Here is a 10,377-nt window from a genome sequence, read left to right as displayed (position 1 = left end):
GCAGCACTGTTTATAATAGCCAGGACATGGAAGCAACCTAGATGTCCATCAGCAGATGAATGGATAAGAAAGCTGTGGTACATATACACAATGGAGTATTACTCAGCCATTAAAAAGAATACATTTGAATCAGTTCTGATGAGGTGGATAAAACTGGAGCCTATTATACAGAGTGAAGTAAGCCAGAAGGAAAAACATAAATACAGTATACTAACGCATATGGAATTTAGAAAGATGGTAACAATAACCCGGTATACGAGACAGCAAAAGAGACACTGATGTATAGAACAGTCTTATGGACTCTGTGGGAGAGGGAGAGGGTGGGAAGATTTGGGAGAATGGCAATGAAACATGTAAAATATCATGTAGGAAACGAGTTGCCAGTCCAGGTTCGATGCATGACGCTGGATGCTTGGGGCTGGTGTACTGGGACGGCCCAGAGGGATGGTATGGGGAGGGAGGAGGGAGGAGGGTTCGGGATGGGGAACACATGTATACCTGTGGCAGATTCATTTTGATATTTGGCAAAACTAATACAATTATGTAAAGTTTAAAAATAAAATAAAATTAGAGGAAAAAAAAAAAAAAAAAGAGCCTCTTGAAGAGGGTGTAAGAGGAGAATGAAAAGGCTGGTTTAAAACTCAACATTAAAAACACTAAGATCATGACATCTGGTCCCATCTCTTCATGACACATAGATGGGGGAAAAGTGAAAATAGTGGCAGATTTTATTTTCTTGGGCTCCAAAATCACTGCAGATGATGACTTTCTCCTTGGAAGATAAGATATGACAAACCTAGACAGCATATTAAAAAATAGAGACATCACTTTGAAGACAAAAATCTGTATAGTCTAAGCTATGGTTTTTCCAGTGGTCATCTACAGATGTGAGAGTTGGACCAAAAAGAGGGCTGAGCATTGAATCACTGATCTTTCAAACTGTGGTGCAGCAGAGGACTCTTAAGAGTCCCTTAGACAACAAGGAGATCAAACCAGTCAACCCTCAAGGAAATCAACCCTAAATATTCACTGGAAAAATTGATGCTGAAGTTGAAACTCCAATACGTTGGCCATCTGATGTGAAGAGCTGACTCATTGGGAAAGACCCTGATGTTGGAAAAGATTGAGGGCAAGAGGAGAAGGCAGCAGCAGAAGATGAGATGGTAGGATGGCATCACTGATTCAATGGACATGAGTTTGAGCAAACTCTAGAAGATAGTGCAGGACAGGGAAGCCTGGAGTGCTGCAGTCCATGAGGACACAAAGAGTCATAAGGACATGACTAACAGCTAAACAACAGTGCAAGAGGATACGCTTTTCTTCACACTTTTTCCAGCATTTATTGTTCATTGAGTTCTTTGACTACAGCCACTCTGACCCATGTGAGGTGATACCTCACTGTAGTTTTTCCTTTCAAAGACTTTACTTTTTAGAGCAGTTTTAGATTCACATCAAAATTGATTAGGAAGGTCTGAGTTCCCAAGTACTCCATAACCTGCCACATGCATAGCCTTCCTCAGGATCCCCCACAAGAGTGCTACATTTGTTATAATAAACGAGATACATTTGCCAAAACACATAGAATGTATAACACCAGGAGCAGTTCTAATGTAAACTTTGGATGATGATCATTGCAGTTTTGATATGCATTTCTCTGATGATTAGTGATGTTGAGCATCTTTTCCTTGCCTCTTGGCCATCTGCATACCTTCTTTGGAGAAATGTCTTGTGCCCATTTTTTGATTGGGTTATTTCTTTGTTTGATATTGAGTTCCACATGCTGTTTGTGTATTTTAGAGATTAATCTTTTGTCCTTTGATTCATTTACAAATATTTTTTCCCGTCCTGAGTGTTGTCTTTCATCGTGTTTATGGTTTCCTTTGCTGTGCAAAAGCTTTTACATTTAATTAGATCCCATTTGTTTATTATTGTTTTCATTTTCATTACTCTAGGAGGTGAGTCAAAAAAGATCTTGCTGTGATTTACATCAAGAAGTGCTTTTCCTATGTTTTCTTCTAAGAGTTATATATCTTGTCCAGTCTTACGTTTAGGTTTTTAATTTATTTTGAGTTTATTTTTGTGTATGGTGTTAGGTAGTGTTCTAATTTCATTGTTTTATATGTAGCTGTCCGGTTTTCCCAGCACCACTTACTGAAGGGACTGTCTTTTCTCCACTGTATAGTCTTGCCTCCTTTGCATAGATCAGGTGACCATAGGTGTGTGGGTTTATCTCTGGACTTTCTGTCCTACACCATTGATCTATATTTCCTTTTTTGTGCCAGTACCATACTGTCTTGATTCTCAGTGGTGAAAAACTAAAAGCATTTCCTCTAAGATCAGAAGGAAGACAAGGATGTCCATTCTTGTCACTCTTATTCAACATAATTTTGGAAGCCCTAGCCATGGCAATTAGAGAAGAAAAAGAAATAAAAGGAATACAATTTGGAAAAGGTGAAGTAAAACTGTAACTATTTGCAGATGAAATGATCTGCAAATTTTCTAAACATAGAAAATCCAAAAGATATTATTAGAAAACTACTAGATTTAATCAATAAATTTGGTAAAGTTGTAGGATACAAAATTAATGCACAAAAATGTCTTGCATTCCTCCACACTAACAACAAAAGTTCAGGAAGAGAAATTAAGAAAATAATCACATTTTCCATCACAACAACAAAATATATATATATGTTGGAATAAACCTACCTGAGGAAGCAAAAGACCTGTACTTAGAAAATTATAAAACACTGATGAGAAAAAAAAGAAGATGACACAAACAGATGGGAAAATACACCATATGCTTGGACTGGAAGATTCAATATTGTGAAAATGATTATACTACCCAGGGTAACCTACAGATTCAGTGCAATCCCTATCAAATTACCAATGGCATTCTTCACAGAATTAGAACAAAAAATTGTACAATTTATATGGAAACACGAAAAACTCCAAATAGCAAGAAGCAATCGATAAAGAAAACTGGAGCTGGAGGAATCAAGCTCCCTGACGTCAGAGAATATCTAATTTTTTAAATAAGACAATAGAGTGTGATTATCACTACCTATCAATTATAATTAAAAAATGGTGGTACTGGCACAAAAGTAGATAAATAGGAAAGATAAACAAATGAAAGGATTCAGGAAATAGTCTTAATATTGTTCAAACTTAAGAAAAACTCCTGTCACATGCTACATTAAGGAGGAATCATGAGGGCGTTAGGTGAAATAAGCCAATCCAATACACAAATACTGTATGATACTACTTATATGAAGTCCTTCAGTCGGTCAGTCAGTAAGTTCAGTCGCTCAGTCGTGTCCGACTCTTGTGACCCCATGAATCCCAGCACACCAGGCCTCCCTGTCCATCACCAACTCCCAGAGTTCACTCAGACTCACGTCCATTGAGTCGGTGACACCATCCAGCCATCTCATCCTCTGTCATCCCCTTTTCCTCCTGCCCCCAATCCCTCCCAGCATCAGAGTCTTCTCCAATGAGTCAACTCTTCACATGAGGTGGCCAAAGTACTGGAGTTTCAGCTTTAGCATCATTCCTTCCAAAGAAATCCTGGGGCTGATCTCCTTTAGAATGGTCTGGTTGGATCTCCTTGCAGTCCAAGGGACTCTCAAGAGTCTTCTCCAACACCACAGTTCAAAAGCATCAATTCTTCGGCGCTCAGCTTTCTTCACAGTCCAACTCTCACATCCATACATGACCACTGGAAAAACCATAGCCTTGACTAGACGGACCTTTGTTTACAAAGTAATGTCTCTGCTTTTCAATATGCTATCTAGGTTGGTCATAACTTTTCCTCCAAGGAGTAAGGGTCTTTTAATTTCATGGTTGCAGTCACCATCTGCAGTGATTTTGGAGCCCCCCAAAATAAAGTCTGACACTGTTTCCACTGTTTCCCCATCTATTTCCCATGAAGTGACGGGACCAGATGCCATGATCTTCATTACAGGAGTCAAATTCACAGAAAGTAGCTGGTGGTTGCCAGGCATTGGGTTGTGGGGGGCAGTTTTTTAAGGGGTACAAAGTTTTAGTTTTTTAAGATGAAAAGTTCTGGAACTCTTTCCCACTGCAATGTAAATATACTTCAGAATTATATGTGCTTAAAAATAGTTACAGTGGCAAACTTCATGCTATTTGTAACCACAATTATGTTTATCAAGTTAAAAGAATGCATGTTACTATATTGATAGGATAGTGGCTTATGAAAATTTTTAAAAATCCAAGTTTTAATGTGTTTCAAATCAGTGGTAAAATGATAGCACATTCAAGAAATAATTCCCTTCTGGAAAAAAATGCTTCCTTACGTTATAAAAACAGTAAGATTCTGATAAAAAACAAAACTGTAAACTTAGAAAAAATGTTAGAGAACGTTTTCAAAGCACTGAAGTGTTGCAAAGGACAAATAAATATCAAAATTGTTCACTTAGAAAATATAGGGAGTTGCTTCATTATTTTGGAGTAGTATAAAAATATATTTCTTGTGAACATGACCTTCACAGAAGACTGAATGAAACCTAGCCAAAAAACCTATGAAAAGATGTTAATTCTTATTTAAAATCAAAACAAACAAAATAAAGTCATACTGAAATTTTTTCCTCATCTAGCAGGTTGGGTTTAATTTAAAGCCTGCAGAGTAATGAATGTTCTTTGTAGTCTTTCAGAAAAATTGGATGCATTTGTCAAAATTGTAAATGTGTATGTATTTTTATTCATGAACTTTCCACTAGGAATCTGTCTTAAAAATTCCCATATGTGAAAAGGAATGCTTATATAAAAATATACACTGCAGCATGTTGATTTGAGGAAAGACCAGAAGTTAAATATTCATCAACAGTGTTCGGCTAAATAAATTGTGTTACATCTATACTGTGCAATACTACATAGTCATTACAAAGAATACTGTTAGTTTATAAGTATTGACCTTGGAGGATCCCTAAGACACATCATTTTTTAAAAATGCCATTATTAGAGAAATGCAATCAAAACTACAATGAGATATCATCTCACACCAGTCAGAATGGCCATCATAAAAAAGTCTACGAAGAATAAATTCTGGAGAGGGTGTGGAGAAAAGGGAACACTCTTGCACTGTTGGTGGGAATGTAAATTGATACAGCCACTATGGAAATCGGTATGGAGAGTCCTTAAAAAACTAGGAATAAAACCACTCTTAGGCATATACCCTGAGGAAACTAAAATTGAAAAAGACACATGTATCCCATTGTTAATTGTAGCGCTATTTACAACAGCTAGAACATGGAAGCAACCTAGATGTCCATCAACAGATGAATGGATAAAGAAGTTGTGGTACACATACACAATGGAATATTACTCAGTCATAAACGGAATGCATCTGAGTCAGTTCTAATGAGGTGGATGAACCTAGAACCTATTTTACAGAGTGAAGTAAGTCAGAAAGAAAAAGATATGTATCGTATTCTAACACACATATATGGAATCTAGAAAAATGATACTGAAGAATTTGTTTACAGGGCAGCAATGGAGAAACAGACATAGAGAATAGACTTATGGACATGGGGAGAGGTGAGTAGAGGGTGAGATGTATAGAGTAACATGGAAACTTACATTACCATATGTAAAATAGATAGCCAATGGGAATTTGCTCTATGGCTCAGGAAACTCAAACAGGGACTCTGTATCAACCTAGAGGGGTGGGATGGGGAGGGAGATGGGAGGGAGGTTCAAAAGGGAGGGGGTATATGTATACCTATGGCTGATTATTGTTGATGTTTGACAGAAAACAACAAAATTCTGTAAAGCAATTATCCTTCAATAAAAAAATTATTTGAATTAAAAAAAAAAAAAAAAAACCCAGTGCCTCCAACAGGATTAATTCTGAAGGTACCTGACAAAATCATGGGAAAGATGCACACTGCCTTGGTCAGATATTGCTACAGTTCTATTGTATCACAAACTCAGTGGACCTGAACAGCCATTTGTTATTATGATGACCCTCTAGGTCATGGAGCAGCTGTGTCTCAACTGGTAGCTATGTGCTGATCTTTTCTGTGTATTTCCCAGCCTCCTTGGATCAGCAGGGTGGCCAGAACTTGTACTTCTCAGGCTCAAGAGCCTGAGCAGAAACATGAAAGACTTCTTAATGCCTGACTTGGAATTGGCACACAATTGCTTCTACCCTCTGCCCTTGGCAGAGGCAGGTCCCACATCCCAGGCCAAAGCCAAGACCCTCTGACCAGAAGTCCTTGCACAGAGGAATGGACTTCTGGGGTGAGTGAGTCAATCTACTACAAAGACTAAATTGTTAACAAGAGTTATTTCTCAGGAAAAGATTTTGCATGATTATTTTATGCATCTATTTATTAAATATTGACTGGTGGTAGTTTTAGTCTCTAACTCATGTCCAGCTCTTGCGAACCCATGGACTGTAGCCTGTTGGACTCCTCTGTCCATAGGATTTCTCAGGCAAGAATACTGGAGTCTGTTGTCATTTCCTGCTCCAGGGGATCTTCCTGACCCAAGGATTGAACCCATGTCTCCTGCACTGCAGGCAGATTCTTTACTGCTGAGCCACCAGTGAAGCCCAAATATTGACTAGCCTTTACTACATATCAAGCTCTGTTCTTGGCATTGGACCATGAGCAGTGAACAAAACCACCACCCAACAAACACCTTTCCCTCATGGAGCTTATATTCTACTAGAGGAGATGTCTTAAAGAAGTAAAGAGGAAAAATATATAGCATATTAGATAGTAATAAATTCTGAGAGGAAAATTAAACAGAGAGAGGAGACATACATTTGGTGTGTAGGGAGAGGGAATGTAAATGTTTAGATCATGTGTCAGGGAAGGACACTGACTAAAAAGATGATTCTTCAGTGAAACTCTGAAGGAAGTGAGGAAATAAGCCATCTGGGTATTGGGGAAGGGCCTTCCAGATGTGCAAAGGCCCTGCCAGAGTAGTCTGACCAGCAAGTTCAGAAAGGAGGATGGGCTGTGGTGGCTGGGCAGAACGAACAAGGGAAAGAGGAAGCTTTCACCAGAGAGGCCACAAACCCAGTCCTGGCCCTGACAGGTGCCTCCCTAGGGACTGAAGACACGAGCCCAAGACCCAAGGCAGATAGGTTCTTGCCTGCTTTCCTACTAGGAATTTTCAGATATTCTCAGAAACTCATTTCATGTTCCTATGCTCTGCTCCTTGGCAGGTGTTACTCTGGGACTTTTTCTGCTGAGCTGGATTTCCTTCCAATGACAGAGGATCCCTCAGAACTATCTTCTGGGTTCTGTGGGTCTTTTGTCTCAGTTTATGGCCTCGCCCAACAGCCTCTTCTCCAATTAACCAAGGTGTGACAGACAGAGCTCTGTGGAATATGCAATGATTGCTAAGTGGATTGGTCAAAGATCAGGAAAATTATGATCAAGACGATGCATGAAAGGCGCAATCAATTATTAGGTTAGTGCAAACATAATTGTGATTTGGGACTGTGAATTTTAAATGATTACAACTAGGCTTATGTGTGCATGCATGCTAAGTTGCTATAGCTGTGTCCAAATCTTTGTGATCCTATGGACTATAGCCTGCCAGGCTCCTCTGTCCATGGGATTGTCCAGGCAAGAATACTGGAGTGGGTTACCATGCCCTCCTCCAGGGGATTTTCCTGACCCAGGGATTGAACCTGCCTCTGGCTGCATGGGCGCAGGAGGGCCTAGAGGAGCTATCCCATGTTGAAGGTCAGGAAGGGCGGCCGTGAGGAGATACCCCTCGTCCAAGGTAACGAGCAATGGCTGCGCTTTGCTGGAGCAGCCCTGAAGAGATACCCCACTAACAAGGTAAGAGAAACCCAAGTAAGACAGTAGGTGTTGCAAGAGGGCATCAGAGGGCAAACACAGTGAAACCATACTCACAGAAAACTAGTCAATCTAATCACACTAGGACCACAGCCTTGTCTAACTCAATGAAACTAAGCCATGCCCGTGGGGCAACCCAAGATGGACGGGTCATGGTGGAGAGATCTGACAGAATGTGGTCCACTGGAGAAGGGAATGGCAAACCACTTCAGTATTCTTGCCTTGAGAACCCCATGAACAGTATGAAAAGGCAAAATGATAGGATACTGAAAGAGAAACTCCACAGGTCAGTAGGTGCCCAATATGCTACTGGAGATCAGTGGAGAACTAACTCCAGAACAAGTGAGGGGATGGAGCAAAAGCAAAAAGAATACCCAGCTGTGGATGTGACTGGTGATAGAAGCAAGGTCCGATGCTGTAAAGCGCAATATTGCATAGGAACCTGGAATGTCAGGTCCATGAATCAAGGCAAATTGGAAGTGGTCAAACAAGAGATGGCAAGAGTGAATGTCGACATTCTAGGAATCAGCAAACTGAAATAGACTGGAAGGGGTGAATTTAACTCAGATGACCATTATATCTACTACTGCGGGCAGGAATCCCTCAGAAGAAATGGAGTAGCCATCATGGTCAACAAAAGAGTCCGAGATGCAGTACTTGGATGCAATCTCAAAAACGACAGAATGATCTCTGTTCGTTTCCAAGGCAAACCATTCAATATCACAGTAATCCAAGTCTATGCCCCAAAGAGTAACGCTGAAGAAGCTGAAGTTGAATGGTTCTATGAAGACCTACAAGACCTTTTAGAACTAACACCCAAAAAAGATGTCCTTTTCATTATAGGGGACTGGAATTCAAAAGTAGGAAGTCAAGAAACACCTGGAGTAACAGGGAAATTTGGCCTTGGAATACAGAATGAAGCAGGGCAAAGACTAATAGAGTTTTGCCAAGAAAATGCACTGGTCATAACAAACACCCTCTTCCAACAACACAAGAGAAGACTCTATACATGGATATCGCCAGATGGTAAACATTGAAATCAGATTGATTATATTCTTTGCAGCCAAAGATGGAGAAGCTCTATACAGTCAGCAAAAACAAGACCAGGAGCTGACTGTGGCTCAGACCATGAACTCCTTATTGCCAAATTCAGACTGGAATTGAAGGAAGTAGGGAAAACCACTAGACCATTCAGGTATGACCTAAATCAAATCCCTTATGATTATACAGTGGAAGTGAGAAATAGATTTAAGGAACTAGATCTGATACACAGAGTGCCTGATGAGCTATGGAATGAGGTTCGTGACATTGTACACAAAACAGGGATCAAGACCATCCCCATGGAAAAGAAATGCAAAAAAGCAAAATGGCTGTCTGGGGAGGCCTTACAAATAGCTGTGAAATGAAGAGAGGCAAAAAGCAAAGGAGAAAAGGAAAGATATAAACATCTGAATGCAGAGTTCCAAAGAATAGCAAGAAGAGATAAGAAAGCCTACTTCAGTGATCAATGCAAAGAAATAGAGGAAAACAACAGAATGGGAAAGACTAGAGATCTCTTCAAGAAAATCAGAGATACCAAAGGAACATTTCATGCAAAGATGGGCTTGATAAAGGACAGAAATGGTATGGACCTAACAGAAGCAGAAGATATTAAGAAGAGATGGCAAGAATACACAGAAGAACTGTGCAAAAAAGATCTTCAAGACACAGATACTCACGATGGTGTGATCACTGACCTAGAGCCAGACATTCTGGAATGTGAAGTCAAGTGGGCCTTAGAAAGCATCACTACAAACAAAGCTAGTGGAGATGATGGAATTCCACTTGAGCTATTCCAAATCCTGAAAGATGATGCTGTGAAAGTGCTGCACTCAATATGCCAGCAAATGTGGAAAACTCAGCAGTGGCCACAGGACTGGAAAAGGGCAGTTTTCATTCCAATCCCAAAGAAAGGCAATGCCAAAGAATGCTCAAACTACTGCACAATTGCACTCATCTCACACACTAGTAAAGTAATGCTCAAAATTCTCCAAGCCAGGCTTAAGCAATATGTGAACTGTGAACTTCCTGATGTTCAAGCTGGTTTTAGAAAAGACAGAGGAACCAGAGATCAAATTGCCAACATCTGCTGGATCATGGAAAAAGCAAGAGAGTTCCAGAAAAGCATCTATTTCTGCTTTATTGACTATGCCAAAGCCTTTGACTGTGTGGATCACAATCAACTGTGGAAAATTCTGAAAGAGATGGGAATACCAGACCACCTGATGTGCCTCTTGAGAGATTTGTATGCAGGTCAGGAAGCAACAGTTAGAACTGGACATGGAACAACAGACTGGTTCCAAATCGGAAAAGGAGTACGTCAAGGCTACATGTATATTGTCACCCTGCTTATTTAACTTATATGCAGAGTACATCATGAGAAACGCTGGACTGGAAGAAACACAAGCTGGAATCAAGATTGCCGGGAGAAATATCAATAACCTCAGATATGCAGATGACACCACCCTTATGGCAGCAAGTGAAGAGGAACTAAAAAGCC

The sequence above is a fragment of the Bison bison genome, unplaced genomic scaffold (assembly GCF_000754665.1).
Source record: "Bison bison bison isolate TAMUID 2011002044 unplaced genomic scaffold, Bison_UMD1.0 scf7180017864181, whole genome shotgun sequence".
In the NCBI taxonomy this organism is placed as follows: domain Eukaryota; kingdom Metazoa; phylum Chordata; class Mammalia; order Artiodactyla; family Bovidae; genus Bison; species Bison bison.
The sequence above is the reverse complement of the archived record's forward strand: the minus strand, read 5'-3'. Positions refer to the sequence as shown.